Raw genomic sequence first — 26573 nt, forward strand, 5'->3', positions numbered from 1 at the left:
TACCATAGGACTCACCCAGTCGGATTCTTCCACTGGTTCAATAATTCCAGCTGCGAGCATTTTTTCTAATTCGTCGCAGAACTTTTCTTTAAAATTTGGATTCAAGAGGTAAGGTCGCTGCTTAACTAGCTTTGCATCGGGTTTCAGGGTGATCTTCATCATCCCTAAGTCACTAACGATCCCTTTTAAGTCTATAATTTTGGTTGGGAAAAAGTCTTGGTATTTGCAACATAACATAAGAACCTTATCCACTGTGCATCGTCCCAATAGTTCCCAAGAATTGCATACTTCATCTCGGCCTCCGTTCCAATGTTTAACTACTTTGTCTTTAGCAGCGCAGTGATTTTGGGGTCTTCAAGTGATGGTCCTCGAATCTCGCGACAACGTTCCATTTCTAAAATGTTAATATTTCATGGGTCCTCATCATCCTCCTCAACATTTACATTGTAACACTCTAGTGCGCAGCTCAACTATGTCACCCATTCTGGCTGAAGTACTTCCATTGGATCCTGGGGTATTTTGAAGATAGCTTCTTTTATTGCCTGTAGCGCATTGTCAATAGCATCTAACCAATGATCTTCAAACATGAAAGTTAACAGAAACCCCTCATGCAAGACATCCAATTCGCCCGTACCATGGCGGAGCTCCATCTCAGTATACCAATTCATGGGTATGACATCTAGGGTATGATAGAATAAATGTACCCATTTAAGTTGTGGCTCTTCCCCATAGACCTTGGTCCATTTCGCGAGGTGTGTGCGTGGATCATATCATCCATCATATTTGTCTACTAGTCATATCTGTAGTTTCCCAAATCATAGGTGTATCATTCTTCTACATCTGTGCCAGTCCTCAAAACTTCCTTGATGCATACCCCACCACTGTGCAAGTGTTGCACGTAGTTCCCACTTCAGAGCATCGAACCGCTACTGTTCTGGTACTGTGCTTTCAAATTTGTTCAAGAATTCATCCACCACTGTCAACGCATCATATGTAGGCAGATCCTTTGCCTCTGTTGTCATGTAGCGCAGTGATCTAACCATCATGTTGCAATTAAGCATTGTTACTTCGTGCAGCCAATTTTTCCATCGCTCTACTTCTTCATCTGAATCTGAAGTGCAGGAGCTTTCACACTCCCACAGAATTCTTCCATCTATAGTCAGATTCACCCAATCCTCTTCTCGTGCAGTTATCTTGTAGATGCAATTGAGATCGTCATCACTATCATCGTCACGCACCGGTTCAGTGTATCACGCTCCTTTGGCTGGATCTAGTGGCACTACTACACATAGTGACTTTTTTTCAAAAATCATTTTGTGCTTCTTCATATCTATGACTTCATTCATATCAGTGGCCCAGTCTATTCCTAGTAGCACGGGATAGGGATTACTGTCATCGACAATCTCTATCACTTCAAAATCTACCTGCGTGCTCGCACCTTCAATATCTACTGTTACCCCTTGCAATCTTCCCATGGGCAAGATCTTTTGTTGGTTCTCCATTCATAACTGAATAGGAGACCACTGTAACGCGGGTCTGCCCATGCGTTGCCATGTTTGTTTTGGCAGTACATTTGCATCCGATACGAGACCTAGGATTACCCGATCCATTTCATACTCACTGATTTGTGCAGTCAACCTCATTTCCCTTCCTGTGCGCAATGCATGCTTTCTACGTTTTTGGACCACACGCGGTTCTCCTGACCTCGTGCACCTAGTGATAAGTTCATGTAGTCCTTTTACTGCCTTGCTATCACATCACAGTTTCATACATGTCTCCAGAAAGGTAGTGAGCATTGAAGGATCCATCCCTGGTTCTAGTTGATCCTTACTACTTGAAGTGGAGGCCTCCGTGAAGCTCTTCTTAGCTTCCATGAATGTCTCCTTCATGCGTTCTAAGTCAAATTTGGGTTCCTTTATAGGAGCCTTGTGAACCCACGCACTTTCTTTTGACTACTTACCTTTATCATCACCAGTGGTCATACTGCTCCTAAGCATCATGTTTACATTCGAGTCTTCTTCGCACAGCTTAGACCTCATCATCTATAAATTCTGAGTCGGAGGGGGTTGAAGTACCCCTTTTTTGCACATTCTCGCTATCAATGTAGGGCAGTCTTCTATCTCATGATCAAACTAACTACAGTACAAACATGATGTCCTTGTCGCGTTTGTACAATTGTAGGCATAGTGCCCTGGCCCTCCGCAATTGGAACAAATTAGTTGTTCGTGACCCCTTCCTGGTCCCATTCCACCTTGACCTCATCCGCGCCCCTAAAATCCGGCATGCATCATTCCTATATTTGGGTCGAGGGCTTGCGTTTCGATCTACACCCTGTAGGCAGGAGTCCGATCCATAATTAGTTCGTAACTTTTGCAGGTGCACTCATCATGGCCTACCGACCTATAAAAGTTACAAAATAATTACTGGGATGTCTTTGTATTCTTCTGTAATAGATGACAATTATCCATAGTGTGTTTTCCTCCTATCTAATAGATTACGCACCATAGTGCAGGCACTGCTCTTGGTCCTTCATGTGCCTCAGGTCTTAATGGCATCGACCCTCCTCCTACCAAATAATTCGCGAACACTAGATAGTGGTCCTTGTTGTGTCCATGGCCTTTGCATTTTATGCACCATACCTCCTCGCATGCCTCTAGCCAAGGTGTTCTGTCCTGTTTCAAACTCTACATCTCCAGACACAGATTTTGTAGTTGCACGTGGATTTGTTGGACTCCCAGACCAGGGTCTTGTATAGGGGTCTCATGCAATCTCATTGCCATCTCCAAAGCTTCAGCCTGGGTGGAAATTTTTTGTTGTGACAGTGTCGTCCTTAAGTGCAGTGTTAGTGATGCTACAAACCATGTGCAGTGCTATCCATCTGTCAATGTCATGTTGGCTTTGTAAATCATACCCTTCAATCTTTGGTCTAGATCCTAAGGGGTCTCGCCCAGGAGCATCACAATCTCCTTAAACCCGATGATTGATTGTGTTTCCAACTTTGGCCTACTAAATTCCTTGTTTAGCGTGGTCTAGATTTCTACGATTCCTGTGTTTGGATGGTCATTAGAATGCTTGATGTACCATGTTAATGCGTGATCCTACAATGCGCTTACCAGCATAGCCTTTTTGATATTGTCATCCACGACTCCTTGTGCTTCCCATACCACTCTTCCCACGAACTAGAAATGGTCTAGATCTTCATTTCCTACTCCTCTAAATACAAGTAGTTTGATCACACTCGCCATACTGAACTGTGGTGGTGGTGGAGGTGGGGTGGGTGGAGATGGAGGTGAGGAGGGTGAGATGGGTGGCGGTGTAGGTAGAGGTGGTAAGTGTGGAATTTGCTGCCTTATCAGCCTGACCGCGCTTTTTGGAGAAACTTTCGCTAGCTCTTCCTCACTTTCTTGCGAAGCGGAAATTAAGGGACTGGTTTCTATTCCTTCACTCCTTCTGCTTTTGTAGATCTTCCCACTTCGCATAGTCCCAAACATTAATTTATTCACCTAACCCTCTTTTCACACAATAGCATCTTAATCCAAGCGTTCAAAGGTTTAATATACTTACCTCGCAGTCCCTTGAGGAAATGTCGCTCTACCTCACTATAGCTGACAGTTGTATCTACCGCGAACTTAGTGATAAATCCTCCTTTAATTCGGTCGAGCCAATGGTCAACAGAGCGTGCGATATTATCTCCTGATGCTTCTAGTCTGTGCACTAATTCTAGAGTCCACACGATTGGTTTGTCAAGCCTACACCTTCCCTGACTATCTTCTAGCTCGCAATCCACTCATATAGCTCAGAAGGAAAGTATGCAAAGAAAATTTTGTGGATTTCTATATACAAGTAGTGCTCCAACCATTGTTCCTTAGATATGCGCGGATTTCTCTTTTCCTGCACTCCAAACTCATGAATCTTTTTGTCCAACCACCCTTCAATTTATTTCTTTGTTGGATTCCAGTGCCACGACATCAGACATCCCTTATGTAGATCTCAGTCCCAGCAATAGAACCATTTGTTGGCTTGTATGGGCCTGACCTAGGTTCAGAGGTGATTTAGCCAAACAAATCCTGGTACTACTGGCCCTTTCGGTAACGGTCCATGGAGTGCAAGCTGAGGTCTCACCCGAAGTAGTATGGGCAGGTGCTAGAACCAGGTTTCCATACCCTAGAGATGTCTAATGGTTTGTCGGTGGTCTACAATTTGACCCTGCGCACACGTTGCTACACACACCTATCAGTACCTTGCAGCCTGCAATGCTACCTTCGTGCAACTCTGTTTAAGGTGTGATCTGTATTATTAACCAAGTTCTTAACTCGATATTATTCAATTACTTAACTTATCTTTATGAGCCCAATTATACTTAACAGTGTTCAATATTCATATAAGTGTGCACGATAAACAACACAGTATAAATGCATAGAAAATCATACAAAACCAAATACATAGTATTTAGAATCAAAATTCTCTTTATTACTATTATTCTTGGGTTACAGACTCAACTTCACCCTGCACACTCAGCTGTAGGGGTCCACACATTCAGCTGCAGACTCTACTAGGCCTCTGCGCACTCAGTTGTAGGGCCTCTTCCTACTACTACGACCCAATACACTTAGAGTTATTCTCTATCCACTACTAGATCATTACATTAATCCATCTCTCGTTATCTTCCCTTTAGCTATCTTTACAACTTAGAGCCTTTCTCTATTTATACACTCCCATGGTTCGTGGACCATGGGTAGGCTGACATGACATTACATTACATTACAACACTTAGGGTGGACAACCCTATGACTCAATATACATTTCGTGCACCGCACCCACAATTTGCAGAGTCTTACATCATATTTGACCAAAACTTGGGCTTTGAGCCCAAAAACATCCTATGGAGGGATTTCATGCCCAACACACTCAAAGGCACCACTCCATTTGAATGTTGGACCAGTAAGAAACTGAAAGTGTCGCACTTTCACATTTTTGGTTCACGACCATGGGCTCACATTCCAACAGATAAGAGGAAGGCTTTGGAGCCTCAAAGTGTTGAATGTATCTTTGTTGGATATCCTGACAGTGTCAAAGGATATAGATTTCTGGACTCTCACACTAAAAAGTTCCTTGTAGCTCGAAGTGTGAAGTTTGAAGAAGAATCACTACATGATTTTTCAGCAGACCCTGCCGAGGAACCGCTTGTTGCCATTGATGAGGAGGAGTCTAAAACTTCTTCGAGCACTTCAAAGCAGCCATTAGAGAAGCCTCTTTTGTCTGATTCATATGATGAGGAGAATTTCATGGCTACTCCAACTCAGCTTCCAACTTTGGTAGAGAAAACCCTGCGAGATGTAGGTGAACTAGTCGGTGATTCTACGGATGTGAGAACGACTAGATCATAGTTTTTTGGGGCTCCTCAAGCCTTGGTTGCCACCGAACCATTGCTTCCCATACATTGCTATATGAAACTTGGTTCATATCCACAATCACACTCTGAGGCTATTGGAAACCCACTTTGGGAGGTTGCCATGGATGAAGAGTACTATGCTCTCATGGAAAACAACACATGGGACTTGGTTCCACTTCTGAAAGGAAGAAAACTTGTTCGATGCCAATAGATCTATCAAACAATGATTGTTGCAGATGGTGATATTAGCAAGTACAAATCTCGACTTGTTGCAAAAGGATACTAACAGGTACATGGCATAGACTACATAGAAACATTTTCACCTGTTGCAAAAATGTACTCCATTCGACTAGTTTTAGCCATTGCTGCTTCTCGTAGATGGGAAGTTCATCACATGGATGTGAAGAGTGCATTTCTCCATGGATATCTCAAGGAAGATATATATATGGAATGGCCATAGGGATACATTCAGAACTCTTCCCTTGTTTGTAGATTAAAGAAATCTTTCTATGGCCTAAAACAGGCTCCTAAAGCCTGGTATGCACAGATGGATTCTTTCCTACTTTCCATTGGATTCATTCGATGCAAATATGATATGCATGTTTATTTGCTGCAACATGATGATTCCCTTTTTTTGATAGTACTTTATGTAGATGATTTACTGATGACAGGGAACCTTACCTCAACTATTGATTCGGCAAAATCAACATTGTACGATCGATTTTCCATGATAGATTTGGGACTGTTGCACTACTTTCTTGGTCGTGAAGTTTCTCAGTTTTCTTCAGGGATCAAGATGGCACAGTCTAAGTATGCATCAGATCTATTTTTCTGCTTTCAGATGACAAAATGAAAGGCAACAACATCTCCCTTTCTTTTGGGGTTCAGATTTGAGGATGCAAGTACTACACCTTTGGTGGAGAATACACTGTATCGACAGTTGGTTGGGGGTTGTTTGTATTTTACTCACATCCAACCTGATATATCCTTTGTAGTAGGAGTTTGTTCCAGATATATGCAGGAGCCCCATGACCTTCAGTGGAAAGCTGCAAAGAGAATCCTTAGATATGTGAAAGGTACTTCTAGTTTTGGTATCTTATATGCTGCAGATTACCCACTTTCACTAATTGGGTACACAGATTCTGATTGGGTTGCCTATGGTACAAACTGCAAATCCACCTCTGGTCATGTTTTTAGCTTTAGTTCAAGGCCTTTTTTCTAGTCTAGCAAGAAGCATTCCATGATTTCTTTATCTACAATCAAGGCAGAGTATAGAGTTGCAGTGAATGCAGCTACACAGGCCGTTTGGTTGCAGGGGCTTCTCTTTGAGTTTGGTATTCAGTATCCACTTTCGACTGTCTTATTTTGTGACAATCAGGGGTCCATTCAGATATCTATTGATCTAGTTCAGAGGAAGAGGAATAAGCACATCGATATTCACATGCATTACATCCGCGAGCTAATCCATGACCGAGTCATATCCCTATTGTACAGCCCCACTGAGCAGCAGGTTGCAGACATCTTCACCAAGTATTTCGCTGAAAAGAAATTTTCAGAACTGAGAGCTATGCTTGAAGTGGTGGAGATAGCTGAGTAGGCCCTTCTGTCCACTTAGCCCTTTTTTCCTCTTTTGTGGGGTGGGGAGGGGGGGGGTTCCCACGAGGTTTTCCCTCTTTCTTCATTTTATGAAGATCTTTTATTTATTGTACCTGAGTACCTGACATGGCATCTTGGCCGAGACTTAGTTTAGATAAGTGAGTTAGGATGAAGGGGGGTATTGGAATATAATCCTAACATCTACATTTATTTTTTAGCCTAAGTATCCTTGACTTAGCCACATGCAGTAAAAATCATGTTCACACTTGGTTTTTGGTAAACTAGCTCAGTGGACCAATTTTCCCTTGTTTTTTGCCTTTAAAGGCTTAATATTATGGAAACATTGGTCCAACCACTTTCCTAAACCATTTAGACATCTAGGTGCATGTTCACACCTAACCACACCTCATGCACTTGAGTTATTTGAGGATTGGCACCCCACATGAAGATTCCCCCTTAAATCAAGGGATTTTGTCCCCTAGACCATTTTAGCATGTTTTAAAGTTGACTTCCTTGGGAAATGCACCCCTCCTCATGATTTCCTCATGGTTGATAGTTGGAATAGGTTGTCTTGAGTCATTGTTGCTATTCTAGGCCTCCCTTTAGCTTTTCTTAGCATTTTCTAGTTTTCTACTAGTTTTTTCCTAGTTTTCTAGATTCAACAATTTCTATATAACCACCTCCCTTTGGGATTAGAGGTTTGGTTGCTCATGTATTAATATTGTTCATTAATTCAATACATTGATTTTATGGAGTAAATTCTTTCTCTCCTCTCTTGAATATCAACAAATTAATTGTGTTTAATTTAACTAGAATTCTAGATCTATCAGAGTTTCTTCAGGAACTCTACAAAGATGCATCCTATCCTCCCATCCCTTCCTCCATGGAACTAATTCTAAGTATGGAAGGCCATTCAATACCCCCATTTATGACATAGCCTCCTTCATCTTCCAATAAATTGAACACTCATCTAAGTGATCAGGGGTTGGACTATGTTGAATTGTAAAGAGATAATGTTACTATGAGAATTGGCTTTGAAACAAGTATTGTTATGCTACATGTTTGCCATGCTTTTGATGTGATGTGGATGGGATCAAAGCTGGAGGAGTGATTTCAAATCAAGCTTGATGGTTGTAATTCCTTCTTCTATTCAATAAAGTATTTGAACCTTTTTCCCATATGCTTATCTTGTTATATGATGCTTATATGTGTGAATGTATCTGATTCCATTTACTTGTGTTCAATAGATCTTTTGATTTGATTCTTTCTTTGCATTATGTTGATGTTTACAGGTACTTCTCAATCGTGTTAAGTACGGGAAGGAGAGAGAGGATCGATACAAAGGAGACAAGAGGAAAGTGGAACTACAAGTAGGTCTTCTCATCTTCTTTGTCTTATCTATTGCTTATAGGAAAAGGCTAAAGTGCTTTAAACTGTTGTTCTGGATATGGCTACTTATCTAGGGAATTAGTATTTATCCGTAGATACCAAATTCTCCAAAACAGGTGGTCGGGTGGGGATGGATGGCGATCCACCCAGAAACTGTTTAAAATTTAATCAACCACATGAACCTTTGTATAAATGCCCCTCTTCCCTACTGTGTTTTTCCGATAGGGGTCGCATGAGCAGCTTCTATTTTTTTAGACCTTCCAATATAGCTTTAGGCCCTGATAGTGGCCCCCACTGTGGATTTAACTATATTTTGACTTAGGCAAGTTTACAAATGATTCATAAGTTGATTTAAAAGGAATTTTTTGATATGAGCCTTAGCTCTGATCTATCAACTTCTTGAAAATTATGATGAAGGGTAATAAAATTAGCAACAACTAGAGACCATATTAGATGCGATGCACTGAGAACCTACAAATTAGTGCCTTATTCCTTGGGCATGAAGTCATTTCATTCATACTTTCATAAAATGAAACAGAAATAGAAAATAGAAAGTAGTGAAGGTTATTTACTAATGGCTCAGCGGTATTTATAGTGAGTAAGAGTGGACCCTTTCAGTGTTGGAAGTAAATCTTCAGAAACTACTCATTCACAAGCATCCCAAGCACTTTTCCTTCTATATTTTCTAATAAGAAGGTGTCATTCCCTTTTGTCTCGGAAATATTGAAAGGTATGAACCAAAGGGGATCAAATTTTCCATGCTTTCCTTTATCTTCCCTCATGACATCCCATCTTAGTACTAAGTCTCTTGGTTGTAGATATATGTCTTTTGCCTTTCTATTAAAAAAGGACTTCATTTTTTCTTGATAAATAATCAATCTCTAATTAGCCTATTCTATGCTCTCTTGTAGTTCCACAAATTTATTTATCCTTCTAGTCAAATAATTTGGCTCTTCCCCAATGTCTTATAAGATTTTAGCCACTGGCATAGCTAGTTGTATAAGAAAAATTGTTTCCTTTCGATAAACCAATTCAAAAGGGGATTTTCTAGTAGCTCTCTTGGTGGTAACCCTATTGGCCCATAAGGAAAATTTTAGCTGTGAATCCTAGTTCCTCTGATTTTCTGATATTATTTTCTTTAGAATCCTTACCAGGGTTTTATTTGAGGATTTAGCCAATCCATTTCCTTTTGGGTAATAGGTGGTGGAGTGGCCTACCACAATGTTGTGTTTTTGGCATAAATCTATAAATTTTGATGACTTAAACACCTGAGCATTGTCAGTGACAACCTTCTTGGGGTAGCCAAATATGGTGAGGATGTTTTCCTCCATGAACTTAATAACTACCACATCAGTTTCATTCTTGGTTGGGGTTGCTTCTACCCACTTAGTAAAGTAATTAGTGGTTATGAGTATCCACTTGTGTTTACCACTGGAGGGTGGGTTTATTTCCCTAATTAAGTCTAACCCCCATTGTCTGAAAGGTTCTTCAACAAAAACAAGGATTAGAGGAAAAGGTGTTAATCTCTATTTTTCAAAAACTTTTTGCACTTCTCACAGGCCCAAACATAAGTATGCACCTCACTAAATAGTTTGGGCCAATAAAAACCTACTTTACAGATCTTGTGTGTTGTATCCCTCCAACTTCCTCCATAAACACAATTGTGAAATCCTTCCATCTTTGTGGATTTTGGACTCAACCAAACACAAAATCAAAATCCCCACAGGATCCTTCCAGTACAATTGGCCATTTGAGATAACAAATTCTGGGCTTGTTGCCTTAGAGCCCTGTATTTAATTTTATCAAAATTCACTGGGAACCTCAGAAAAACAAGATAATGAACAATACTTTTATACCAATGAGACACAACATAATTCATTTGGATTTCGTGCGCTAATGTTTCAATGTCTTACTATTGCTCAGAATTTCGACTTTCTCCATCTCCTCCAACCAATAACTTTATGCCTAATGCTTGGAAATTTGCTTTATATAGAAGTTTAGCTAGCCCCTTCCCCTTGACGAGCTTAGTAGGCTTGATATCCATGTCATACTCTTGAATTTTAGTGATCAATTTTCCTCTTTTTCCATCACTGTCGGCCTAAACTAGAATGTCTTTCACATCGAATGTAGGAACATAAGAAATTATGTTTGATTGCAAGACAATTATTCTGAAAGACCTTCACGAATTTGATAAAGGCATTAACCTACTTCTCTAGAATGTTGTACTTTATCTCAATATCTCGCAGCACCTGACTAAATAATGTTATTGGTTTCTCATGTCCCTCACTAATTTTCCGCAATAAGACAACAACTAATGTATGAGGAGAAGCAAAAGAAAAAATGAAAAATGGTTTTTGATAGTCTAGGCTAACCAATATAGGGGTTTCTGCAAAAGAATTTTTAATTCTAGAGAATGATTAACGAGTCTCTACAATCCCTTTCACTTCCTTATCCTTCTTCAACATCTCTGTGATTTCTTTGACTATCTCAGCATAGTTAGGTCCTTAAATGTCTATTCTACCCAAGAAAACCTAAATATCTTTCTTGTTTCCTTGTAATGGGATGATGTTGATGGCTTCCACTCTCTTGGGGTCAATATTCACCCACTATGTGCCCTAACAACTTCCCTTCACTTATAGATCCAACTGAGATTTTTTAGGATTTAAGGAGAAGCCATATTTTCTGCATTTCTCAAATGTGAGTTGTAGATGTTTGATGTGTTCTTCATATGTTTTTGAAAAAAACGTTATGTCATCAAAGTAAATTACTACAAACTTGTATTTTCCCCCCACAAAAGCCATATCCATGGGTCTCTGGAAAGTGGCTCGTGCATTTATGAGGCCAAAAGGCATTCTAGCATACATAAATGTTCCCCAAGGGTTGGTCAAAGTAGTTTTCTTTTGATCTTTAGGATGCACTACTACCTAATTGTATCCATAAAAACCATCCATCATAGACATTTGGGAAGATCCCACCACCTTTTAAAGAATGTAATCCAATTTAGGCAGATGATTGATGAGCCCCAAATTTGGTAACATTTTGGGCTCATTTGGCCTAACTACCTTTGCTCAATCCTTCATTTTTCATAACTTATGCATCATTTTTTAGTATGTTTATGTCATTTGTACGAATAAGGGCAGTCACTATTCCTAGGTGGCTAACACGTGCTCATTTCAGGTTTTTTGACACATGTTGGAGCAAAACCGAGCAGATAAGGGCTAGGAGACACCCAAGATGGGGTTGAGGATTCGTAGGAGGGTTTTCCACGGCATTAAATGGCCTTCCTCGGGATCTTCACCCCCAACTCCGAGCTCCAACAGCCACCACAATCGGATCTAGAAGGCAGCCAAACGGATTTTGAGGAAGCAGCTATTCACTCCCAGTTTGGTCAGCCAAGTCCCACAGATTTAGGAGGCCAGCTTGGGGCCTCGTGATGTATAAATGATAAGGCTTTAGCCTTCGAAAAGGACTTTTGAAACACTGTTGCACATTCTGCACTACGAGCTGCTAGCTTTGTTTTTGCTCTTTTGTAGCCATCATTGGCATACTTCTTGACTTATGATTATTATTTTTTAATGGGAAGCAGTCAGATTTGATCTCAGTTCTGAGTTTCTAAAGGAGCCATAGCTCTCGGGGTTGGGCCCAACTTGAGAGCCTAAGGCCTCCTTCTTTTCTATTGATATCTTTTCTTTCAGCATTATGGTTTTCTTTACATGCATTTGAAACACAGTTTGTTGAGTTAGCTTTCGTGGTATGGTTAAGTAAGTCATTGTTAGAAGATAGAGTTGCTCCACATGTTTAGAATAGAGTAAAGAGATTAGCATTGATAAAAGTTCCAGAAAAGGGTTGCCTGCACTCTCATTTTCACCTCTTTCTAGGGGCTGGAATTGCAGACAGTGCTACCCACCAAAAACACTAGTTTGCTTGTCCATGCAATCTTTGGTGTAATGTTTTCATTTGTAGGATTTAATCATGTGTTCAGGCCTTTTGAAATGCTTCTTTGCCTAAGTGTTGTACATGGTTCTCTTTATGAATAAATATGCTGTTAATTTGTTTCATTAAACAGTTAGAATAGGTTAGTAATATTTTGGTTATGTGCAGGACGTGGATGATTTGGTTCAGTTTACACTGTGCAGTGCTACCCTCTCACTCTCTTGTCCTTCTAAGCCTCGTCCAGGCCAACTGCTCATCTCCCCATTAGACCCCTTGTCTCTCAACTACCCTACTGCCCACGACATCCTACCTTTTTTCTTGGCCTTCCATTCCCTCTGCCCTCCTTCAGACAAACTAGCTTTACACACCCTCTCATCACCTCATCTCTCTGTCACTAAGTCATTACAAACCCCTCTCCTATCTCCCTATCCATCCATGCAGCCTTTTCCACTCACCCATCATCCAAAATCCAATCGTAGAACATCCTGTAGGAGTTACTGAACATCCTGTAGAAATTCTGAAACATCCTGTAGAACCCCTGCAGACTTCCTGTAGAAGCTCATAAACGCGGTCTCTTGGCAGCCAAACTTTGTGAAACTCTCTGGAAGGGTGTTAGGAACCCCTTAGACCCTCTCTGAACCTTCCCAACCTTTTCCAAGCATTTCTCCTCCTTGATCCACCTCTGCACAGTAAAAAGCTAGTTAAAAGCACATGCATGATAATTCTAATAACTGAAACAAAAATACAAAAAAAAAAATTCTTCAGATAGAGGTAGTCTAGACACATGCATTTTACCTTCATAGAAGTAATGGCATCTCTTTCAGTAGTTTTCATTCCCATCTTTGCATCAGTAAGACTAGCTAGTAGAATTAGGGTTTGCTAGGGTTTTCGTTTCTTGTTGGCTTTCAGTTCCTTTCTGCAAGTAGATTAGCTTCCTTTGAGTTAGCTTTCGTCCATCAGTTAAAAAGCTTCTTCTAAGAGCTCATAGAAGTTGGCTTGAGCCCCTAGCGGACTTGTGCCAGCTGACCAAGTGACAGCTACGGCAAGAGCTAGTACTTGTGCATACAGCACCGTCGCTTCCAAGTTTGTTACGAACTACCGGGTTGATAAAACTAAAGAAGGAAGCTCCAGGAGTTGTAGCATTATTGCTACAATACTGGAGCCCACCATCTTTTTGGCGCCGTTGCTGGGGAAGAGTCAGAGTATTAGTGATTGTTGCTTTTCTTCTATTTTCCTACTCTCGCCTTCTGCTAAGTAGTTTATTTCATTTCCATTCCGCAATTTCCTTTCCGCAAAAAGTAGCATAGACATTTCCTGCTTTCATAGATTAACATTTCAATTCCGCAATTTCATTTCTGCAAGCGTAGATTAGCATTTCAATTCTGCAAGCGTAGCCTAGCATTTCATTCCTGCAATTTCATTTGAGCAAAATAGATTAGTTCTTTTATGCTTTCATTTCAATTCCGCATTTCCATTTTAGCAAGATAGTTAGTTGCAGTTCAATCTGTTTTAGTTTTGCAGGTACCAGAAAAAACAAAAGCAATCAAAAGTCTTTCCATTTCATGCCTCGTAGAAATCGAGATAAAACAGGCAAATTCTTACCCAACACCCCCACCACATCACTAAGTCACCCTTCTCTCTTCTTTGGTGACAGTGATCCAGAAGAACCTATAGGCGAACCTCCTGAGATATACGAAGATCCTATAGTAGAAGAAGAGTTAGAGAACACTCCATCTGAAGCTATGGCTGACAATAGGGGAGAAGATGAGAGAATTGAAGGTGCCTTCCACATCCGAGAGACCAATGGAGACATGAAAATGAAGAACATCAGCCCCTCCGCTTTACCTCACTTCCATGGACTGACTATTGAAGACCCTGATACCTTCCTATTTGAGTTTGTCGTCCTTTGTCGAACCTATGACTATACCAAAGATGAGCAAAAACTGAAACTCTTCCCCTCTACCCTTAAGGATGCAGCATTGCGCTGGTTCATGGGCTTACTTGGGAACAGTATCACCACTTGGGCCCAGATGCAGCAAGCTTTCAATACCAAATACCGGGGCTACTGTAGGTCCAAGGAAGCCAAGGGAGAAATCTTTCAGATGACCATGGGGAATGATGAGTCCTTAGAAGATTACGAGGAAAGGTTCCAACTTAGCTATAAACGGGCCAGGTGCACACTTGACCCTGAATCTCTCAAGTTGGTCCTGCTCCGAGGAGTCCCTGAAGACCTCTTAGATACCCTTCACATGCTAGCTGGAGGAGATATTTACCAACTACCTTATGAGGATATAAAGACTGTGTTTAGAAACCACTCTAGGGCAGCCCGGAAAAGAGGTAGAGGAAACCCCCTCTCAGCTGGTATTCCTTTCTCCAAACATGAGTTTGCAAATCAATTAGAGGACCTCAAGAGTGAGGTGAGACAGACCATCGCCATGCAACTTGATACATTCCGAATCCAGCAGAAGAAAGAGGAAGCTGAGAGGGCTTTGGCTATGTTCTGCCCTAGGTGTACAAGGAAACACCCTAAGAACGAGTGCCCATTACATTTGGTTGAGGTATGTTTTGTCTGTGAGGAGGACCACCCCACAAACCAATGTCCAACCTTACCTGGGCTTAAAGCCATGTATCAAGGGACAGAAGCGCCCACTGAACCTCTCTATTTCCTCAACCAAAGGAGGCCGCATGGACCTAGACCTTACCAACAGGGGATGCAAGGGACACCTCAAGCTTATTATAGCCCCAACCAATCTGCTCCTATGCCTTCCTGGGGTCCCCCTGCTCATCCTTCCTGGTCTGTGCCTCCTCCATGGTCTTACCCGCCTTAGTACCATACTCAGCCCGCTACTCATTCGTTTCACTCACATGCCCAGCCACAGCCTCAGTGGAATGCACCTCAATCGGGGTGGAGGCCCCAGTACAATACTCCTCCTGCCATTTTGCCTCCACCACCAACTCAACCACAACCATTACCTCCTGCTCCTCCAAGGCAACCCCAAATGCCTACTCAACCGAACCTGAACCCCAACAACCGACAGGCCCAACAGGTATATACTGGGGAAACATCATGCCCTACCTATGCTGTGGAGATCCAGGAGATCAACCTGCGCTCTGGAAAGACTCTTCCGGATCGCCAACCTCCTCCCCCAGAGGACGAGGAAGATAAATAGCAAAGTGAACGAAAAGCCATTCCACCCTTTCCTGAGAGACTAACGGCCACCACACAACCCAACCCAGAGGAGGATGAGCTTCTGGGAGAACTCAAACAGTTGTGTGTGAGAATACCACTTCTCCAAGCCATCAAAGATGTACCGATATACAACAAACTGGTTAAGGAAAAGTGTTTCAGACACCCAGGCAGGCGAAAAAGAGATGCTTCAACCATCAATGTCATAGGACAACTGTCTGATCTTATGTTGGGGCAAGTCATCTGCCCAAAGTATTTGGATCCTGGGAGTCCTGTAGTTGATTTTCACATCAATGGCACCATCATACCACACACATTGATTGATCTGGGGGCTGCCATTAATGTGATGACCAGGGATACCATGCTCAAACTCAACCTTCAGGGTTCCTTGAGAAAGACCTCGACAGTCCTGCAACTAGCAGATCGCTCCACCGTGACTCCCGAAGGGATTGTAGAGGATGTCTTGGTCTCTGTTGACTCTTGGGAGTACCCTGCAGATTTCTTGGTTCTGCAACCAAAGGAAAAGCTTACTGGATACCCCCTTATTTTGGAAAGGCCTTGGTTAGCCACTGCAGATGCTTACATAAGCTGTCGTGCAGGAAACATGACCATCAAAAACGGTCCTATGTCCAAGCAGTTAGTCCTGTACCCTCCTGCCCAACCCTCATTAGAGCATGACTTACCACTTTGGTTGGAGGAAGGAGAAGAGGATGAGGTATACTCAGCACCTTTGTGCACCCTAGACACCACTATGGGAGGCCCCCCCACAGAGGATGATTTGATTGAGACCTTGATTCAGAATCCACCTCCCAGTGCATTGCCCTTAGAGGAACTGGTGGAGGATGCCCAAGCCAGCACCTTAGTGGACCTTTGTGTGACCAACCCTGTCGCTCCCAGAGTCAAAAATGTGGAGTTTGGCCCTGAGAGAAGGTTGAAGATCAGCTCCTCCCTATCTCCTTCCCAGGAAAAGGAGCTGTGTAGTCTGTTGGCCAGTCATCTAGATGCTTTTGCTTGGAGCTATAAGGAGATGAAAGGAATCCATCCTTCGGTCTGTACCCATCACATCTACATCAAAGAAGATTGTAAACCGGTTAGGCAACCCCAAAGGAGAATGAATCCAATCCTTAAGGACATCGTCAAGGAAGAATTGCAAAAACTGTTGGATGCAGGATTCATCTACCCCATCTCGGATAGCGAATGGGTGTCCCCTCTGGTGTTGGTTCCCAAGAAAAACGGGAAGTGGAGAATCTGTGTGGACTACCGAGAACTGAACAAAGCCACCAAGAAAGACCATTTTCCTCTACCCTTCATAGATCAAGTGTTGGATGGACTGGCAGGGAAGAAGTTTTTCTCTTTCCTAGATGGGTTTAGCGGGTATAACCAGATCCAAATCAGCCCGGAAGACCAAGATAAGACCACCTTCACTTCTCCTTGGGGTACCTTTGCTTACCGAGTTCTTCCCTTTGGACTATGCAATGCTCCTACCACCTTCCAGAGAGCCGTCTTGAGCATCTTTTCTGAGCTGGTCCATGATTCGGTGGAAATCTATATGGATGACTTCACTCCTTATGGGTCCAACTTCCAGGAAGCATTGTTCAATCTGGGAAAATTCCTAACCAAGTGCATTGAGATGAACCTGTCCCTTAGTCCTGAAAAGTGTGAATTCTTGATGACTGAAGGGACCGTGCTAGGCCATACCATTTCTCGCCAAGGGTTACAGGTGGATCCTAACAAAATTGCTCTCATCAAGAAGGTTCCACCTCCTCAGAAGGTAAGAGATGTTCGAAGTTTCTTAGGTTTAGCAGGGTATTATAGGAGATTCATTAAAGACTTCAGCAAGCTAGCCTCACCATTGTTTAGCCTCTTGGCAAAAGATGTTGAGTTTAAGTGGACTGACGATTGTCAGAAGGCTCTGAATGAATTAAAGGACAAGTTGGTGTCTGCCCCAATCTTGAGAGGTCCAAACTGGGCCCTACCTTTCCACATCCACACTGATGCCTCGAACAAAGCCATAGGGGCAGCCTTAGGACAAGTTGAACAAAAAATTCCATACGCCATATACTTTGTCAGCAAAAACTTATCCAAGGCAGAACTGAATTACACTGTAACTGAGAAAGAATTCTTGGCCGTGGTCCATGCACTGAACAAGTTCCGACATTATATCACTGGATATCAAACATTTGTACATACTGATCATGCTGCAATTAGATATTTAATGAATAAACCAGATGTGAATGCTCGTATTATTAGATGGTTACTTTTGTTGCAGCAGTTTGATTTGACTATCGTTGACAAACCAGGTAAAGAAAATGTTGTTGCTGACTTTTTGTCTAGATTGGATTTACCTGCAGGAGAGGATGGAACAGTGGATGACCAGATGCCAGATGAACATCTGTTTGCTATTTCAGTACTCTCTCCATGGTTTGCTGATATAGCAAACTACCTTGTCTCAGCACAGTTCCCTCCGCACCTATCCTCAAGGGAGAAGAGTAGGATCGTGAGGAAGAGTGCCTCATTCACTTGGATCAGGGGCAACCTGTTCAAGCTTGGCCCCGATCAGATCTTAAGGCGTTGTGTAAGGGAGGAGGAAGTCTTTGATATCCTCCTAACCTGTCATGACGGGCCTTGTGGAGGACATTTTGCAGCCAAAAGGACTGCCTTCAAAATCCTACAGGCAGGCTACTATTGGCCCACGCTTCATCAAGATGTCAGAAGGTATATCAGCCAATGTGACCGATGCCAAAGGATGGGGAAACCGACTCCAAGGGACGAAATGCCTCTCCAACCTCAAGTGACTCTTCAGCCATTTGAGAAGTGGGGTATGGATTTTGTGGGTCCAATCAATCCTCCTTCGAGGCAAAGGTCTTACATCATTGTGTGCACAGACTACCTGACAAAGTGGGCAGAAACCAAGGCAATCAAAGCAGTGACAGAAGAAAAGGTGGCCGAGTTCTTAAGAGAAAACATCTTCTACAAATTTGGCTACCCAAGAGAGCTAGTCACCGATCAAGGAAGCCAGTTCACCTCCAACTTAATTGAAGACCTACTCGCTCATCACAAAATCAAGCATAGGACTTCCACCCCCTATCATCCTCAAGCAAATGGGCAGGTGGAAGTCACCAATAGAGCATTGGAAGGGATCTTGACTAAGGTGGTGAGCAGCAGTAGAAAAGATTGGGCAGATCGCCTGGTTGAGGCCACGTGGGCTTACAACACCACTTGGAAGACCACAACCGGCTTCACACCTTATGAGCTGGTCTATGGAAAGAGAGCTTTGCTGTCAATTGAGTTCGAGTACAACACCTTGAGGATGGCAGCTCAGCTGGACCTGGATCTCAGCCATGCCCAACAAGAAAGGTTATTGCAGCTGAATGGATTGGACGAGCACCGAATGCAGGCCCTTCTCCACTCAGAAGTGGTTCAACTTCAGAGGAAGGTGTGGCATGACCAACACCTCAATCACAAGCAATTTCAGCCGGGAGATTGGGCGCTGTTGTATGATTCCAGGCATAAGGATTTCAAGGGGAAGCTGAGAACCAGATGGCTGGGACCATATGCAGTGGAAAAATGTAATGACAATGGGTCTGTTCTTATTCGGACCATTGATGAGGAGGCCATCCCCATGCTTGTCAATGGGCATCGACTAAAGATCTACAGAAAACCTCTTTCAAGGCAAGAATTCATCAAAAATGTGGAAAAATCAGTGCTGGTCATAGAGAAGGGTTCTGCCTCTGTTTTGGGCATACCTTGAACATCTCAAAAAAAATAAAAAAAATAAATAAAGATCCTTGGGTGAAAACCTTTCTGAGGCTCCCAAGGCAGATGGTAGGGGTGAAAACCTCATTGAGGCGTCCCTGCTGTCTTTGTGAAAATGTTTGAAAAACACCCTTGGGTGAAAACCTCTCTGAGGCGCTCAAGGCAGATGGTAAGGGTGAAAACCTCATGGAGGCGCCCCTGCTGTCTTTCAAAAAAAAAAAAAGGAAAAAAACAAACAAAGAAACAGGGAAAACAGGTTCAAGATTTGATAGGTCATGCAGGTTGCAGGTATTCCATGCAGGAAAAGAGGTCCCTCAACTCAAGGACAAGGGTCCCTACTATGCTACCAGGTGACCTCACCAGCACTCCCTCCAGAAACACTCATCTCTTCCAAGGTCTGGGCATGATTTGATCACAGTTTAGCCTTCTACAGGAAGCTACAGGACTTTCTACAGGAAGTTCTGTATTTCTACAGGAAACTTCCTGTAGAATCTTTGGACGGCCCAGGACCGACTGTGTGGGAAGATCTGAAGCCCGAGGTCCGACACGGAGGCATGCAAGCTAATGTTTTTCTCCATCACCCACTGCTGTCGCCTCCTTCTACCACCCCAGTTGCCATGCAATGGAAATACCTGCACAGTCAAATCAGAACGTTGAATTCTCAGAGGAAGCGATTCTCAAATGGAATAAAGGATGCAGAGACCCCATGCGCTACTTATCAAATCCATCCAAGGACCCTGTGACCGTGACCGTGATGCCACCGTCTCCACCGTTTCGGCATGCACCCGAGGAGGAAAAACTGCTACAGGACATCCTACAGGAATCCCATAGCAGTTCATCCAGCTAGAGCGTACACCATCAAGGCACCTGCAACACATAGAGCGGGCACATGCACCATCCGCAGCCAGGTAATAAGCTTCGTAACCAGCAGCAGTCTGCAAGGAGGAACCCCCGTGCCTGTGCATGAAGCAGCAGCAAGCGGATCCGTCACCCTCGTCCTGAAGCCTGGAAACAACGTCGCGGCCGCACAGGTAAGTGCCTCACCCTTTTTCGTCAAATTACATGAACAATGCTCTAAAATGTTTGCGAGTATGAAAATGAATGGGTTGAGCAGTCGGGTAGCCATTCAACTGGCCACCATGACCAGTCCGATGGTCTCGTCAGATTCGGAAAGTGTTGGTCGTGTCAAGCAAAACGGGTAATGGACACGTGAGAAGCGTCCAGTCGGGGAGAAGCGGCGATCTAACGGAAATGGCGGCGGCAGATATGCAGGGAATGATGCGGCGGTCAGGCAGACTTGCAGTGAAATGAATAGGTGACATTGTCCAATGGTCCGGCAGGGACAGCTCACCCCCGCGCCACGAGTTCGGCAGGGATTCAAATCCACCGGCTAGATCGTCACTCCACTCATTTATCATCAGTCGTTTTGCAGTCGAGTAAGCGTTTGATTTTCTCTGAAGCTCGTTACTCCAAGTCCTCGGCTTGTTCAAATGTCTGGTGGTTGCACAGAAGTCCCAGAACCACTGACGTGCTCTCCAGAACCTGTGCGCGACTTCTACAGGAAGCTGCGCTACAAGAAGCTCGCCGCTACGGAGCAAATCAATCTATTCACGTCAAAGGTGGCGAATTGGAAAAGGTAAGCCTGAACCTGTTCCTCCCATGCAATTGGTTTGAAGGGTGGCGAAGGCGACGTCCTAAAAAAGTAAAACTATAGTCTGTGCATAAATTTGCAAACGTCGTCTTCCTTTTGCATGAGAAACAGTGTGCTTGACAGAGGCGTAATTCTGCGCTCTGTCTCAAGAAATCCAAAAGGCCCATCTTTTGATACGCACCAGCCACCGCCGGCTAACACAGCAAGCTTTCACCATGCCGGGTGGATTCATTAGGAAGGAACCGACAGACTCAAAGAAGCTACGGGAAAACCCTGAGGTGGTAGAACTGTTTTCTCGTGCACGATGGATGTCGTTCTGCAACAAGTTTCAAGGTTATGATGATGAGGTGGCAGAGGAATTCCTGCGAGCTTTGAAGCCAAAATCAAAAATGCTGGCCGTTGTCAATTTCAGGGGTTTGAATCTCAGACTCACCCCACAGTTCATCAACGGAGTCACTGATCTCCCAATGGGGGTACCGTGGGATAAGGAGGAGAGGAAACTAGGCCAGAAGGCTAAAAAGGAGTTCTTTCTGCCAGAGGAGCAATTCTCAGAGGATAAGAACGGGGTTCGCAGAACTAGCCTACAGCCGCTCTGGAGTGAGGTCAGCCTCCAAATTATGAAATATATCACGTGTGAAGGACGATTCAGCATCGTATATGGGTACCATTTTCGGCTGCTCACAGAACTGAGGCACCAAATGGACCTACCTTCAGAAAACAAGCTAAGTATTCCTTCCTCCTGCAGTCCATGACTGAATGTGCCACCAAATTACGAGAGGGCACGCCAGACCAGTTAGCCCATCATGGGCTCATTAAGCTCCTCGTGGAGGATGCACTCCACACATACACCATCCCTCTCTCGTGGGAAGCCTTCAGAAATTTGACTAAGGATGGCGACATCAAAATGTTTACCGAGGAGCTCACTTCCTCCAGCAGCGAGGAGAAGGATCCAATACACACAGAGAAGAAAGGGAAAGGCCAAGAAACCGTGGCCAAAGCACCGAAGAAAGAACAAAAGGGGAAACAAGAGAAACACCAGGTTGCCGAAAAAGAGGATGACAAATCCACATTGACACCCCGGGAGAAAAGGTTACAAAGTAGGGTGGAAAGGACTGAACAAGTCCACGTCAGTGAAGGCACCTCGAAAGCAGCCTCAGCAAAGTCAAAGGGCAAAGCACCCTCAGCCAAACAGGCTAAAACGGTGCCACCTGTTTCTACAGGAAAACCAAAAACGGCTTCTACAGGAAGCCAGAAATTAGCCGCTACAGGACCTTCTACAAGAAATCCTGAGAAAGGAAAACCAAAGGAGAAGACAGCCGAAATCCTTGCAAGGGAGGCAGCAGCCGTGCTGGCCACCCTTAGTACCCCTCCCAAGCCGAAGGAAAAACGAAAGAAGGAGATCCCTCTGTATTTCAAAGCCAGGAGAAGTGTGAGGATCAAAACAGGCAGGCCCCAACCTCCATCCAGCAGCCCAATTACTATAGAAGACACCCCTACCTCGCCAAGGGAGAGGTCCCCCTCAAAAATATCAGTCACTTATGAGCGGGGGAGCCCGAAGACGACTGCTTGGAAGGAGAGATTGGACAGGTTGGCTTCAAAAACCCCGCTACAGGATGCTGAGGCCATTCTACAGGAAACATTGACCCGGCTCAAGGAGACAGAGAGAATGGAGGGAGAGGCAGCCACATCACCACTTAGGGAAGACGGAGTAGAGCCACCGAGGGAGGAAGAGAAAGATCATATTCCGGAACCTAGTCCCCAGCCAAGCTTGAGCTTGTATTATAACTTTTTGGAGGCTGGGAAAATTATTCCACAGAAATTCACAGTGCTGCTTTTCTTTGCGTTGGAGGAAGAGAGAGTGAGAACCCACACGTGGATGAAGATAGCTAAATCCAAAGGAGTGGCAGATATAGGCCCCTTGGAGGAACAACTCAAGGAGGCACAAAGAGAGTTAGCTATGGCCAAACACGTGGCAAACTGCCAGCGGGTATTCCTACAGGAAGAGAATGAGAAACTTAAACTGCAGCTACAGGAACTGAAGAAAGAAAAGGGCACATCATCAGGGGACACTATAGCAGAACATCAAGGCAAAGAAGGACTGCAAGTTGGTCTTAGGGAGCTAACCTCGCATCTACAGGAAAGGGAATTGCAAGCACAAATCGAGCTACAAGCTCTCAAACAGCAGTTGCAGCAAAAAGAGGCACAACTGGCCTGCATGGCCAGTTGGGCCATGGATGCTTTACAATGTAGACAACCGGCCAAATCTTATGGCCTGTACCTACGAGACCAGTGGCTGAAATTTCAAATTAATGCATTGGCACAGAGGGGTATCTCCCAACTCCAACACCCCCAGAAGTTCACAGAGTTATGCAATAGCAGTTCATCAGAGGACAAGGCCAAACTATCGGAGTTCTATCTCCATAATTTGGCCCTTCCTAATGTGACTTCATGGGATCCCAACACAGTTGTAGGAGATATGCAGTTGATGGCATTTGCCTCATGGTTGAACCATGAAGAAAAGAGAGCAGCAGAGGTCAAAGAGGTCATGGACCGAGAGTTACATGAGCCACTGCTGATTAGAGCAGAGCCAGGGGATCCCACTGCATTGATATCGACCCACCAACACTTAGCCACCAACCCTCAAACTTTATTGAAATACATGGATCAGCAGGCTCAGGCCATAACACATTTCAAGGATATGGAGCGACTATTAGGGGACAACTGTGTTCATGCTTGCACCCGTCGATGGAACACATTGTCCCACAGCCTTAAAATCAGAGAATATCACACTCCAACTCAAATGAGGGAAGCTCTAGCACAGGTGCCCCTCTACAAGAAGTCCATACAAAACCTCCAAGCCAGCTGGATTGGCCTCAAGCTAAGCCCACCTTTGCTTTTAGGATTGATGGAAGGCAGCACAGAAAAAGAAGAGCATAAGCAGTGGGAAGAGGTGGAAAGGAAGGCTGGGTTCCATGCCAGTGAGGAGGAGACTACTTCAGAAGCCTGGGATGTGAGGGTGGAGGTGAAAGCAATGAAGGACGAGGAGCTAGATTAGTTGCTCAGGGATGAGCAATCATTTTAGCTGGGGGGTGATGATGAGCCCCAAATTTGGTAACATTTTTGGCTCATTTGGCCTAACTACCTTTGCTCAATCCTTCATTTTTCATAACTTATGCATCATTTTTTAGTATGTTTATGTCATTTGTACGAATAAGGGCAGTCACTATTCCTAGGTGGCTAACACGTGCTCATTTCAGGTTTTTTGACACATGTTGGAGCAAAACCGAGCAGATAAGGGCTAGGAGATAGCCAAGATGGGGTTGAGGATTCGTAGAAGGGTTGTCCACGGCATTAAATGGCCTTCCTCGGGATCTTCACCCCCAACTCCGAGCTCCAACAGCCACCACAACCAGATCTAGAAGGCAGCCAAACGGATTTTGAGGAAGCAGCTATTCACTCCCAGTTTGGTCTGCCCAGTCCCACAGATTTAGGAGGCCAGCTTGGGGCATCGTGATGTATAAATGATAAGGCCTTAGCCTACGAAAAGGACTTTTGAAACACTGTTGCACATTTTGCACTACGAGCTGCTAGCTTTGTTTTTTCTCTTTTGTAGCCATCATTGGCATACTTCTTGACTTATGATTATTATTTTTTAATGGGAAGCAGTCAGATTTGATCTCAGTTCTGAGTTTCTAAAGGAGCCATAGCTCTCGGGGTTGGGCCCAACCTGAGAGCCTAAGGCCTCCTTCTTTTGTATTGATATCTTTTCTTTCAGCATTATGGTTTTCTTTACATGCATTTGAAACGCAGTTTGTTGAGTTAGATTTCGTGGTATGGTTAAGTAAGTCATTGTTAGAAGATAGAGTTGCTCCAAATGTTTAGAATAGAGTAAAGATATTAGCATTGATAAAATTTCCATAAAAGGGTTGCCTGCACTCTCATTTTCACCTCTTTCTAGGGGCTGGAATTGCAGACAGTGCTACCCACCAAAAACACTAGTTTGCTTGTCCATGCAATCTTTGTTGTAATGTTTTCATTTGTAGGATTTAATCATGTGTTCAGGCCTTTTGAAATGCTTCTTTGCCTAAGTGTTGTACATGGTTCTCTTTATGAATAAAGCTACTGTTCATTTGTTTCATTAAACAGTTAGAATAGGTTAGTAATATTTTGGTTATGTGCAGGACGTGGATGATTTGGTTCAGTTTACACTGTGCAGTGCTACCCCCTCACTCTCTCGTCCTTCTAAGCCTCGTCCAGGCCAACTGCTCATCTCCCCATTAGACCCCTTGTCTCTCAACTACCCTACTGCCCACAACATCCTACCTTTTTTCTTGGCCTTCCATTCCCTCTGCCCTCCTTCAGACAAACTAGCTTTACACACCCTCTCATCACCTCATCTCTCTGTCACTAAGTCATTACAAACCCCTCTCCTATCTCCCTATCCATCCATGCAGCCTTTTCCACTCACCCATCATCCAAAATCCAATCGTAGAACATCCTGTAGGAGTTACTGAACATCCTGTAGAAATTCTGAAACATCTTGTAGAACCCCTGCAGACTTCCTGTAGAAGCTCATAAACGCGGTCTCTTGGCAGCCAAACTTTGTGAAACTCTCTGGAAGGGTGTTAGGAACCCCTTAGACCCTCTCTGAACCTTCCCAACCTTTTCCAAGCATTTCTCCTCCTTGATCCACCTCTGCACAGTAAAAAGCTAGTTAAAAGCACATGCATGATAATTCTAATAATTGAAACAAAAATACAAAAAAATGTTTTCTTCAGATAGAGGTAGTCTAGACACATGCATTTTACCTTCATAGAAGTAATGGCATCTCTTTCAGTAGTTTGCATTCCCATCTTTGCATCAGTAAGACTAGCTGGTAGAATTAGGGTTTGCTAGGGTTTGCGTTTCTTGTTGGCTTTCAGTTCCTTTCTGCAAGTAGATTAGCTTCCTTTGAGTTAGCTTTCATCCATCAGTTAAAAAGCTTCTTCTAAGAGCTCACAGAAGTTGGCTTGAGCCCCTAGCGAACTTGTGCCAGCTGACCAAGTGACAGCTGCGGCAAGAGCTAGTACTTGTGCATACAGCACCGTCGCTTCCAAGTTTGTTACGAACTACCGGGTTGATAAAACTAAAGAAGGAAGCTCCAGGAGTTGTAGCATTATTGATACAATATAGGAGCCCACCAATGATGATTGTCCTTTGATGAGGCTTTGTTGAGATTTCTAAATTCCACACATAACCTTATTTCTCCATTCTTTTTTATGATAGGGACTAGGTTTTCTACTCAATCTGAATACCTTAAAGGTACAATGATCTTGGCCCGGAGAAACTTCCTTACCTCCTTTTCAATAGAAGGAAGTAACAGGGGGTTAATCTTCATAAGCTTATTCTTATATGGTTTCCCCTACCCTTCAAAGGGATCTTATGTTGAATAATAGTATTTTATAAATGTTTTTAAATCATCATAAGACTGAGAAAACACATCCATATACTTTTTCAAAATCTCAAGGTACCTCTTATTATACTTATGAGGAACTCCCTTTGCTAACTTGATTATCCAAGGATCCTTTGCAGAACCAATGTTGCAGTCTTCCACCTGCTCTTCAATTTCTTGCTTAGTTGGCTTGGCAGCCACATCATTTGAGTTGAACAATATTTCCAAGGGAACCAAA

This window comes from Pinus tabuliformis, chromosome 9, assembly GCF_031772625.1.
Source record: "Pinus tabuliformis cultivar Carrire ecotype Pingquan chromosome 9, CPIR1, whole genome shotgun sequence".
Classification (NCBI taxonomy): Eukaryota; Viridiplantae; Streptophyta; class Pinopsida; order Pinales; family Pinaceae; genus Pinus; species Pinus tabuliformis.